Source organism: Lathamus discolor, chromosome Z (genome assembly GCF_037157495.1).
Source record: "Lathamus discolor isolate bLatDis1 chromosome Z, bLatDis1.hap1, whole genome shotgun sequence".
Taxonomy (NCBI): domain Eukaryota; kingdom Metazoa; phylum Chordata; class Aves; order Psittaciformes; family Psittacidae; genus Lathamus; species Lathamus discolor.
Window position 1 is genome coordinate 110,962,302 of NC_088909.1, and position 13,083 is coordinate 110,975,384.

Below are 13,083 nucleotides of genomic sequence, written 5' to 3' on the forward strand. Positions count from 1 at the left end.
AGTGGAGAGGGATAAGAAATCCTGGAATAGAACTTGATATGAATTGACAGGTAGAAGCTATGTTGATTTATATTCATTGAGAAATATAATCTAAATATAAAAAGAAAGGAGTTAACAACATGTATAACTTCAAATAGGTTATAATATTAGCTTTGCCTTGTACTTCCCACATCACTCCTGAAATCTGAAAGATTTTTTTTGCACTTCTGATTTTCTCTTACTGCCTTTGATAGTGGAGTCCTTCTTGCTTCTGGTTTTGGACAAAGCAATAGGATTGATTTATACAAAAACCTGAAATAAATTAGCAAAGTAGAAAATAGTGGGGTTTGATGGAAGATGTGTTTGTGCCTGAACGTTAGTTAATGAGTTTCATATGCATATCTGATTTTGGAGTACTTAGACGTTCATTTTGTAGCACTGAGACTGGAAGTTCTGTTACAATGCTCCTATGGTAAAACAGTAGTAGCACTGAGAATTTGTTTTGGTTCTGGACATCTTGAGCAAGAAAGTGTCCATCCTAGGGAAGGACATACCACATACCTCATTCAGCAGCAATGTAATGCCAAGAATGCTGCTTTTGAGAGATACTGAACAATGCCTGTCATTAAATTATGGTTAGAGCACTCAGTATTTCCCAGGAATGGCCCCTGGGGACGCAGAATGAGAGTGAAGATTCACACCTCTATTTTAGGCAGCATTAGGCAACTAATTGGGTTGTATTTGAACAAAGTCAGAAGCCTGGTTTCCTTACGGAGCCAGTGGAGAAAAATTAGGTACCTTTGGGGATGTGTCTGATCCAGAATGTCAAAATGCTCCTAGAAGACATATCCCATAGAAAAGGTCTGTTTTCTGTGAAATTCAGGTCTCCATTAGGGTATTCTGGGGTTCTGAGAGCTGTTTCTCAAAAACTTTGCCAGCAGGGAGCAACCAACGCTGGGTAGTTACACGGAGAAAGGTTGAACCCATGGCAGCCCCTCCTAACTGAGATAGCTGCAGGTGCTGAATTTATTCCAGCAGTGGGAAAGTGTAACTTTGAGAAAGTGGATTGTTAATGACTGCCACTTTGGCAGCCCCAGCGATAATAGTACAATGAGATTAAACAGATATAATGATAATTTGTCTGCAAGTATCAGTTTACTTTCCATTGAAAAACATGTTAGCTTTCAAGTTGGAACATGGATTTCAGAACAACAAGGGGTCTATAGGAAAAAAAGAGATTTGGAAGTGGCGAGTAACTACTGGCTAACTTTGGACTAGCACTAGGCAGTGTGTTCTGCTTTTCATTGCAAGCCCTGGCTCAGCTGGTGATCTGAGCCGCTGTGGGCTCTTTTTCCATTCATTGTAATTTTTGTCTCATCTCGGGCACAGTCCTCCTGGTAAAGGACCACACATTTGAACAAATTGCTTCTCAGCCTGAGTAGTCCAACACAGCAAAGAAAAAATGACCAGATGCTTGTCTCTTTCCCGGAGGGAAGAGTGCAGTGGTCTAGCCGTCAGGTTTGACATCTCTAATCAGCAGTTCAAGCCCTGGCAGTCACTCAGAGGTACATAATGCAGACTTGATATTTTGGCTGGGGACTGGATGGTGTAACGAATTAGGCACAGGCAAAACAGTTTCCAAAGGGAGGTGACAGAAGATGAAAACAGAATTTGTTCAGTGCTGTAATTTGTTGTCAACATGACTGCTCTGTGTCCACAGGGTGTGGGCACAGGTGTTTCTGAACCATGACACAAGAAAATCCACAGGAAGGCAGAAAAGAGGCTTAGCTCGTGATGCTGCTGGCAGGCTATCTGCCCCGTGGTCACACAGCCTGGTCACTTTAACCAGTACTGCACATTGCCCCTGCCCCAGTTTGTTCAGGCAATACACATGAGATATGAAAGATGATCTCAGTAGTTTTGACAGTCTGTGACCCTGCTGTCCCCTGCCCAACGTAGAGGTATGGCTCTGGGAACCTGTTGCAGGTGCTACCTCTGCCTGTACATAGCTTTTTCATAATTATATAGTATCTTATACAGTATACTTTTTTTGATAATTAAATATTATGGGTGCTGTCATTTTACTGCAGATTTCCACAGGGAAGGGTTCAAGGCCAAAGAATCCCAGACTGGTTTGTGTTGGAAGGGACACTAAAGCTCATGCAGTTCCAACCCCCTGCCATGGGCAGGGACCCCTTCCACTGGAGCAGCTTGCTCCAAGCCCCTGTGTCCAGCCTGGCCTTGAGCACTGCCAGGGATGGGGCAGCCACAGCTTCTCTGGGCACCCTGTGCCAGCGCCTCAGCACCTCACAGGGAAGAGCTTCTGCCTAAGAGCTCAGCTCAGTCTCCCCTCGGGCAGGTTCAAGCCATTCCCCTTGGCCTGTCCCTACAGGCCCTTGTCCCAAGCCCCTTTCCAGGTTCCCTGCAGCCCCTTTAGGCACTGGAGCTGCTCTCAGGTCTCCCCTTCAGGAGCCTTCTCTTCTCCAGGCTGCCCCAGCCCAGCTCTCTCAGCCTGGCTCCAGAGCAGAGCTGCTCCAGCCCTCGCAGCATCTCCATGGCCTCCTCTGGCCTCGCTCCAGCAGCTCCATGTCCCTCTTGTGCTGCTGCCCCAGAGCTGGATCAGGGCTGCAGGGGGGGTCTCCCCAGAGCGCAGCAGAGGGGCAGGATCCCCTCCCTGAGCTGCTGCTCATGCTCTGGGGGTGCAGCCCAGCACACGGGGGGGTTCTGGGCTCAAGCGCTCACTGAAGCCGGGTCATGGGGAGCTTCTCATTGACCAACACCCCAAGTCCTTCTCCTCAGGTCAAAGAAACCCAGCCATGGGTGAAATCGGGTATGTGGCTCTTGTTTAATATGTTGCTTCACTTCCACATCTTAGGATCACTGATAACACTAACACAGGTTTCCAAGTTACAGCTATGGCAAAAGTTCAGTCTCTTCTACAGATAGGGTGCAAGAGGACAGCAACCTCCCTCATGATGATTAGATGCTTTCAGACGGACAAGTGTGTCCTGAGGTTTCAAAACCTGCGTCTTCCCAAAGTAAAGGGACTGGAGGGCCCCGTATGCAAGAGTATTCGGTCTATCACAATTTAGCGATAAGGTTTTGCTAATGCTGCATCTAATGGAAATCTCTTCCATGCCTGATTTATATGAATTGCAGGCACTTCCATACAATATTTCTGGCATTTAAATTTCAAGGTCATAAATTATTTTCTTATCATTTAATATTAGCTATAAAATATCTGTATTTTAATGTATTAGTGTAGCATTAGCTGTAATCCTCTAAGACCTGCTGTTGATTGAGAGTCTAGCAAAGCTTTTCAGCTCTTGCTTCCTTTAGCTTTTGTGACTAATCTGTTGACATCAGTGTTGTTTGTTGATTGTTCATGCACTTAAAATCAGACATGTCCCTGAAAGCCTTTTGGCAGTCTCTGAGTAACTTCTGTGCCCTGCTAATTGTATAAAAATGGCTTTCATTGTTTTTGCAGACAGAGGGGTTATTTGATGGAGTGTGAGGGTCGACGGAAAGGATTAAGGTCTTCCAGAGTTTGCATCACCTGATTCTGAAGGACGTGTCTAAGAGTGATACCTTGAAACTGTGTTGTTTCACTCTGCTTACTGTAATGAAGAATCTAAGATGATTAGGTCAGGTGGAGACATCTGCATTTTACATGGCAAAAATGTGATGCAAAAGAACATGGCTGGGATTGTGCCAATATGTGAGAAATCCAGCTTTTGCTGTCAGCACTGCCACTTATCTCCCAGGGCTGTTTAGGACTACGGGTTAGTGAGTCTGGAGTTCCTCCAGCACCTCCTCTGGGGAGCAGCAGCATTTGCTGAGGCTAAAGATACAGTGATCAGGATTTGCTTTGAACTCTAAAAAACTCCTGTGGAGGGGACGCATGGGTTCCTGAAAGGAAATCAGTGCTTGTGGAAAGAGGTGCCTGTGATGGGTAGGACTAGCTAGGGCCACAGGAGCCTCTCTGTTGGAGAGAATTGTTCTGTCTCAGAACGCTTTGCTCCCTAGAGAGCTGAGTACAGACAGGGCACCTTGAACCCAGAAAATACACTGAACTGGTTACTGAAAGCTGCTGTAAAATGAGCATGGTTTCCAAAATCATTAAAAATGAAGCAAATTCACTTTTCAGCCTAACTCTTCCAGGCAGGTTTCCCATGTAAGCATGAGGATTTCTCAAAGGGTGTGCTCTGATTTCAGTAAAACATGGGGCTATGACACAGTGTTAGGCACAAGTAGACTTCAAGATAACCTTCAGGAAAATGCAGAGAGAAATATTTTTTTGCAGAGGCATGAATTGCTGAATTTTTGTAGCATGTGCTGGCACGAGGTACTCTGGACTTTGCCCTCACTCTCTTTAGGGAAAACAAATCTTTCCAGGAGACTTCAAAACTGCTTTAGGAGAAGACACATCTTGGCAATCCATCAGAGAACATAATGCACCAGAGGCACCTGAGCATCTGATGGTAAGTCACTGAGAATTTCACAGCCACATTTTACTCTGAAAGAAGGTCATGTTCATAAATTTATCAAGCTGAGCTGACTCCCACATGGCTCGATGTCCAGAAAAGTCCACAGCTGATCCAGCTCGGACAGCACCAATACCCACTTGAGTAAGAACAGAGAAGTTGGTGGTTTTTGTTCATGATCATCAAGCAAAATGCCTGTTAAATCTTCATATAACTTCCAGAAAGAAAACATTTCCTAAGAAAATCCCCATCTGGGATTACAATGAGGATCAGGGGAAATGAAAGTGTTCTGACCTTGAGAAGAGCAGAATGTGGGTGAACTTTGTTGAGACATTTCTCACAGCTTATGCATGATAACTCTGAGAGGATCTTGGCTGCTGAAGTCCAGGATCATCAGAGGAGAAAGGACTGGCATCTTTTAAAGTTTGGATATTGCAGCAGACAAACCTTTTAATCCTATTTGTTACAGCAGATTTACTGTCCTTTGTTCAAGTTACAAAGTTGTTGTGGGAGGACAGGGGAAGAACTCATTCATTTTGATGAAATAAGGGCTACAACAGGAAGGTCCAAAATACAGATGCATCTATATAACCTGGCAAGTGAACTCTAGACGTGTGGCTGGTATCCACTTATCATGGTGTCCTTTCTGCTGTTCCTGGTAGTGCAGTGGTTGCAAAGCCTGTGTGACAGATCAGCCATCACCCCTTGCTAAGTGAGGTTGCCTGTAGAGTCATTGGGCAGAGGGTGCATGTGATCTGTGTGGGGCTCTCTGGACCAGCACGGAAGTATGACACAGGCAGGCTGTTACCTTCTCCAGTGGTGAGAACTGGAGATGGTACCATGCTCTGCTGCAGGGAATTTAAAAGGAGGTGGGCACTCTTACCTGTGATGATCATAAAATCGCTGAACCAATCAGGTTGGAAAAGACCTTCAAAAGCAGCAAGTCCAACTTCTACCCCAGCACTGCCAAGGCCACCACTGACCCATAGCACTGAGGGCCTCACCTACACGATGTACGAACACTTGGAGGAACGGTGACTCCAGCCCTGCCCTGGGCAGCCTGTTCCAATGCCTGAGCACCCTCTGGGGCAGGAATTGTTCCTCAGCTCCATCTAAACCTGCCCTGGTGCAGCTTGAGGCCGGTTCCTCTTGTCCCATCCCTTGTTCCTTGGGAGCAGAGCCCAGCCCCTCCTGGCTCCATCCTCCTGTCAGGCACTTGTAGGGAGCCATCAGGTGCCCCCTGAGCCTTCTCTTCTCCATCTGAACCCCCCAGGTCCCTCAGCCATTCCCCATCACACTTGTGCTCCAGGCCCTGCACCAGCTCCATTGCTCTTCTCTGGCCCCGCTCCAGCCCCTCAATGTCTCTCTTGTAGTGAGGGGCCCAGAACTGAACACAGGATTCGAGGTGCGGCCTCACCAGTGCCCAGTGCAGGGGCACAGTCCCCGCCTTGGCTCTGCCTCCACACTGGTGCTGATACAGGCCAGGATGCTGTTGGCTTCTTGGATGCCTTGGCACAAGCTGCTCATGTTCAGCTCCATCAATCAGCATCCCCAGGTCCTTTTCTGCCGGGCAGCTTTCCAGCCACTCTTCCCTCAGGCTCTAGCATTGCATGATGTGATGCTTTATCGTTAAAGAATGAATTATTTCAGCCTAAGTATTGTAAGGACATTTACTTAGAAGCTCCTCAGTGCAGCACAGGAGAATGTGAACCAATGCAAGGGTCGTGCAGAAGAGAGACAACATTTAGATTTACCAGCTTGACTTGCAAGTGGCAAAACAGGAAGGGTGATTAAACCCTAATCACAGGAAAACAAGAACTTATCATACAGCATTACAGCTAGATTTCTCAAGGCAGCAAATCCAATACTCTACTTCAGAGAAGGGTGAAGCCACAGATGAACCGCTTCCTTCCAAATATGTGCCAAGGCAATTGAAGTAGTTGCTTGCCTTGCCAAAGCAAAAAGTATTTTTTTTTTGTGTCTGTATGAAAACTAAAGGCTCTTAACTCTATCTGACCTGCCTAATAATCTCATTAATTGTAAGCCACCTAGTTATTGTAAGGTTCTTTCTAAGAGGGACTAAATTCTGCTCTATGTTGCTGTACTTCTGGAGCAACATCAGCATGGCTGTTATTGTGGCTACTTAATGCTTACGTTAAGAAAACCACAAACTAAACAAAAGAGCCCAATCAAGTTAATTATAACAAAAACATAAATTCTGTATGATGCATTAGAGGGCACTTCATAATGGAAAGATGCCACAGACATGGAAAAACATACAAAGGATGTTTTCTGATCCCTATTGTAGGTGGTAGGAGAAGGTGTGCTTGGCAGAAGGTGGACATGGCAGAGTACATGTGCACTGGCAGGATGAGGGTCACCATGCTAACACTGGAATGAAGCCGTGGGATCGACAACAGCCTGCATCAGGGAAAGCAGCATGCTGATGAGTGGGAAGAAAAACAGGTAAGAAAGGAGAAAACTTCACTGGAGCTTGCAGTTTGACTTGCACCAATTTTCTAATTATATTTAAAAGGCACTTAAGTAAGTGTGATGAAATTATGTGTTCTGATCGGCTGCATAGTTGGGTGAATTCATAAAGGTGTATAAAATATTCCTTGTAACAAATGAAAGGGGAGGGGTAATTCTGGAGAACAAAATTACATGAGAAGGAGGTAATTGCAGATAATCTTACGGTGGATAATAGTACCTTAAACATGGTTATTGGGATGTAAAAGTCAGTTAAAGAAATGTTAAAGTTTTTGAGCAGGTCTCTTGAGGTAGAAGAAACCAGATCTTAGAAAAAAGTGGTAATGTGTTACAGAGTAAACTCTGCAGAATTCTTCCTTGAATAGTCCATTGAGCACTGCACATCCTGAGGAGTGAGAGAAGGAAAAGCCTACTTGCTCCTACTGGGTGAGATGTACAGAGGAAATCACACATGATGGAGAGCATCACCACAGAGGGGAGATCCTGAGGCCCTGGCTCAGGCTCTACAGGGCTGATCAGAGTCTGGGCTATCCCCAGTGACTGGTGGATTGGTGATTTTAAGTTTTGTGGACTGGAATGCAAATCTCCTCCAGCCTAGTGAGAGCTTTTAACCCTTCACTTTCAGGGTCACACTTGCTCTTAGAAGTTCTCAGTCCATGAATCTCCAGTGGTTTTCTGGCACAGTAGAAGGGATGGTTTTTGGCTGAGGAAGGCAATGGGTTTTACTGGAGAAAATATACATGCAGAAAAAAGCCTGTTGACAATAAGCCTGAAAGTAAACCCAGGACTGGTTTTTAATCTCCATTACTTGATCTCCTGCAGTTTTTAGGATCTGGATCTCACTTGAAGACCCTTCCCAGTGTTTGGTAAAACAGCAAGACCCTTCCATAATGGAAGAGGGCACCTGAGCAACTCAGGCAGTTGTCGCCCATCTTGCTACGACAGGATGCAGTGACTGACCAGGCAGTTGTTTGTCCCAGGACCCAGATTTGGCTTTAGAGATCTCTGTATTCCCTTCCTGAAAGACCAGCAATGCCTGCTTCCACTGATGTGGAGTCCAGTTGTTTTAAGGCGCACACCAGCCCTTGATCCCTAAGGAGATGCAGACTGAAAGCAAAAAATGAGTTGAGTTGTGGAAACCTGGCTCACCCATTTGTGAAGCTCATAAACCCCCACGCATAGCACAGCACAACTGGCAATCTGTTCCTGAAGAAGCTCAAGGCAAAAATAAGAGAGATCGCATGTCAGAAGAAAGCACAGTGCTTGCCTGTTTACTGCTTCGTTCACATCAGTTCTGTTTGTCCTCTACTAAGTTGGGAAAAAGCACACAACGGCCATATAACTCTTCCAGACAGTTGAGAGAGAATGGCTGCTTCTAATACTCTGTCTTTGCTTGTTGTTTACTTTCAGATGCAGTTCAGCAAGACTTATTATGTTTTCATTACCAGAATACATGCACAAGTTAAATAGAAAACTGAGATACAGAACTTGCAAACTAAAATGCAAATACTCTCAATGACACCCTGAAGCAGCTGAGCTGCTGTGGCATGGTTATACCATCAGTCCTGTTAGCTCCTCAGCCTTAGGCTGACAAAATTTGATATGTCTTCTTTCATAAATCAGAAAATTTCCTTGTTTCCTTGATCACATTTTGCTTTGCAAGCTTCATACAGTACATAAAGCCATGTGCTGGGTGATTCCAGTCCAGCTTGTGGTGTTCTTCGTCACACAGATTTCCTCCTGAGGATGTTCACTCTGCTTTGAAGTCAGTGGTGCTGTTTCATAAGCAAAGGTCTGCTCCCCAAAGGACTGGCAGAATCTCAGAGAGAAGCTCCCATCTTCGTGCAGCTACAAGTTGTAAGATCAGCACCATATGTTGTTCTGTGTGTTCAAATAGAAAGGGTCTTGGTTGCATACTGGCAGAAGTCTTGGTTCTGTTTAAAACAGAAGTCTGTCTTTGCTCAGCTTGCTATTTCCGTGGAGCCACGTCTGTATTTGGAGTTTAGGCTTTTTTGTATTTGTAAAATTTGGCTTTGCAGGGTGCAATGTGTTTCTGCAGACACTTTAGGAAAAGCTGATTTTGGAAGGACAGTTTTTAGAAGCTTCTTGTGAAGAGCCGCTTGGAGCTCACACTGAGAGCCACATTGTTAGCTCACGCTGCGAACCATATTGTTAGTACTGTAGAATTATGGAATCACATGTTGGAGCGTGCCAGGAAAGCGGAAGGAAATAAACCCATCCTCAGCCAGAGATGCCTGTGACAGATAGTCCTTTCCCTTTCAATATGGCCCACTGTCTTTTAACCTTCATAATGGACCAGATGCAACTCATCATGCATAGAAACACAGAATCAACTAGTTTGGAGAAGATCTTTACAATCATGAAGTTGTGAGACACTGATCTGAAATCAGACTCCACTGTCCATTGTCTCAAAGATTGGTATGAGAAGCTGAGATGGAAATCCACCTATTTTTTCCTCAGATATGGGTGGGAGGAGTTGAGATAAGATTCCAAAATCCATTGCCTGGGAGAAGGGTGTGAGGAGCTGAACTGGACTCCACTGTCCATTGCCTGCGGGATGAGTAGGAAAGAGCTGAGATAAGACTCTTCAGGCCATTATCTTGAGGACTGGTGTGAGGAATTGCTGCCCGTTATCCCAAGAATTGCTGCAGACACCTGCAGCTCAAGAGCTGGCTGCAAGACCAGTGAAACTTGTCCGCCAGGAACATGTAGTGCGTGACATGAAGAACAGATGGACTACCCACAACTCATTCTAAAAGGGGGAAAAGGTAATCACTAAAAGGAGCTATTGCCATGAGGAAGACTCCAGAAGGACGCCTCCATGAGGACATTCTCTGCTGATGACTACTATGGATTCCGAGGCACAACCTCCATGGGTTGGACAGGACACCTCTAGGGGTACCTTCAAGGGGACGACTCCAGAAGGACACCTCCAAGAGTACACACACCTCCAACAACTACTGCAGACTCTTGGGGGACACTCTGCTCTGATACCGACTACGAACCCTGAAGGACTCCTACCACCAGACTCCCACCACGAGGTGTCCTCCCTGGGACACCGCTAGATCCGCAGTTGTGACTATCTCTCTCTCTCTGCACCTCACTTTATTTCCACCCTCTTTCCAACCTGTCTTATCCCTATCCCCCTTTTTTATAATAATTGTCTTTGTGTAATAAGCCAGCTGTTGGACTATGGCACTTGACCTTGTTTACGTCTTAATTTTGCTCTTGGGATCACAAACAAAAGAGGGTCCCAGTTGGACCCTGACACAAGTCCAGTCGTTCCTCAGCACTGCCAAGGCCACCACTAAACCACATCACTGAAGGCTTTGTCTACAGGGCTCGTAACACTTGCAGGGATAGTGACCCCAGCACTGCCCTGGGCAGCCTGTTCCAATGCCTGAGCCCCGTTTGGGGAAGGAATTGTTTCTCATCTCCATCTAAACCTCCCCTGGTGTAGCTTGAGGCTGTTTCATAGAATCATAGAATAGTCAGGGTTGGAAAAGACCTTAAGATCATCCAGTTCCAACCCCCTTGCCATGGGCAGGGACACCTCACACTAAACCATACCACCCATGTCCAACCTGGCCTTGAACACCAGCATGGATGGAGCCCTCACAACCTCCCTGGGCAACCCATTCCTGTACCTCACCACCCTTACAGTAAAGAACTTCCTGCTTATATCCAATCTAAACTTCTCCTGTACAAGTTTGAACCCGTTACCCCTTGTCCTATCACTCCAGTCCCTAATGAACAGTCCATCCCCAGCAGCCCTATAGGCCCCCTTCAGGTACTGGAAGGCTGCTCTGAGGTCCCCACGCAGCCTTCTCTTCTCCAGGCTGAACAGCCCTAACTTTCTCAGCCTATCTTCATACCAGAGGTGCTCCAGTCCCCTGATCATCCTCGTGGCCTCCTCTGGACTTGTTCCAACAGTTCCATGTCCTTTTTCTGTTGGGGACACCAGAACTGTACACAATACTCCAGGTGAGGTCTCATGAGAGCAGAGAAGAGGGGCAGGATCACCTTCTTCGCCCTGCTGGTCCTGCTCCTTTTGATCCAGCCCAGGATACGGTTGGCTTTCTGGGCTGTGAGTGCACACTGAAGCCAGCTCATGTTCATTTTCTCATCGACCAGCACCCCCAAGTCCTTCTCCTTGGGCTGCTCTGAATCTCTTCTCTGCCCAGCCTGTAGCTGTGACTGGGATTGCTCCGACCCAGGTGTAGGACCTTGCACTTGTCATGGCTAAACTTCATGAGGTTGGCATCAGCCCACCTCACAAGTGTGTCAAGGTCCCTCTGGATGGCATTCATTCCCTCCAGCGTATCAACTGAACCACACAGCTTGGTGTCATCGGCAAGCTTGCTGAGGGTGCACTCAATCCCACTGTCCATGTCAGCGACGAAGATGTTGAACAAGACCGGTTCCAACACCGATCCCTGAGGGACACCACTCGTTACTGGTCTCCAGCTGGACATTGAGCCACTGGCCACAACACTTTGCTTGTGGCCATCCAGTCGTTCTTTATCCACCGAGTGGTCCATCCATCAAATTGATATCTCTCCAATTCAGAGAGAAGGATGTGATGTGGGACAGTGTCAAACGCTTTGCATAAGTCCAGGTAGATGACATCAGCTGTTCTACCCTTGTCCATCAATTCCGTAGCCCCATCATAGAAGGCCACCAAATTGGTCAGGCAGGATCTGCCCTTAGTGAAGCCATGCTGGCTGTCACCAAGCACCTTGTCGTATTTCATGTGCCTTAGCATGACTTCCAGGAGAATCTGCTTCAGTATTTTGCCAGGCACAGATGTGAGACTGACTGGTCTGTAATTCCCTGGGTTATCCATTTTCCCCTTCTTGAAAATGGGGGTTATATTTGCCTTTTTCCAGTTGTTGGGAACTTCACCTGACTGCCATGATTTTTCAAATACGATGGCCAGTGGCTTAGCAACTTCATTCACTAGCTCCTTCAGGACCCGCAAATGGATTTCATCAGGTCCCATGGACTTGTGCGCGTTCAGGTTCTTAAGATGTTCTCGAACCCGATTCTCTCCTACAGTGGGCCCAAGGTCTTCATTTTCACAGTCCCTGCATCTGCCTTCCACGACTTGGGTGGTGTGGTCAGAGCACTTGCCAGTGAAGACCGAGGCAAAGAAGTCATTAAGAATCTCAGCCCTCTCGAAATCGTTTTGTTTGCTCTTGTCCCATCCTTTGTTCCTTGGGAGCAGAGACCAGGCCCCTCCTGGCTCCATCCTCCTGTCAGGTAGTTGTGAGAGCGATAAGGTGCAGTTATCTCATGCTGCAGAGCAGTGATTGAGTACAGAAAATGGAGGAGGCTGTTCAGAAAAAATACCTTTCTGCATCTGGGGGAGTCCGAGAGCATGGAGGTCTCTGACCACCAATAACTAAGTTGTCATTGCCAGAGCAGCACTCACCATTCAGACTATAACTGTGGGGCATGTGCTGTAGTAGAGACGGTGCTCCTGAAAACAGAGAGTAGGCAGGTCACAGATTAAGTCAGGAAAGAAAAAAGACCGAAATATGAGCAAAAACCAGAGAACATAAGAGCCAAGACAAACAGCAACAAGTGCCAGAAGAACAGCCTTGCCAGAAGAGGGTGTCTTACAAAGCCAGAGCAGAGGATTTGGTGTGTGAGAGCTTCTAGGGTTGGCAGCAGGAGTGCTCTCAAGGGCAGGGAATGGTGAGGGTGGTGGAGCAGGGTCAGGCTGTTGTGTGGATTAGGGTGGCAGAGGTCTTCCCCAGGATCCTCAAGTCTGTCCTGGGTAATTTCTAGAGATAACCCTTAGAGTGCAGAAGTCTATAGGCAGGTAATGAAGGCATTTCCGGAAGACTTGTGCCTGGCCAGTGGAAATTAACTCAAGCCAATTAATTGTCTGAACTCCTCGGCTTTCATTTCCTACCCAATGCATGCTTTTTCCAGCAGCCAAGAAGCTACTGAAATGCATGTGGCAGCTTGATATGTTCCGCTTGCAAGAAAAGTGGGTGGAGAATGGCCAAGTAAGCTGTGCAAGGTTGGGGTTCCTCAGCTGCTGGCAACACTTTTGCTGCTGTGGAGACCTCAGTTTGACCTGAGGCATGACATGCTCTAA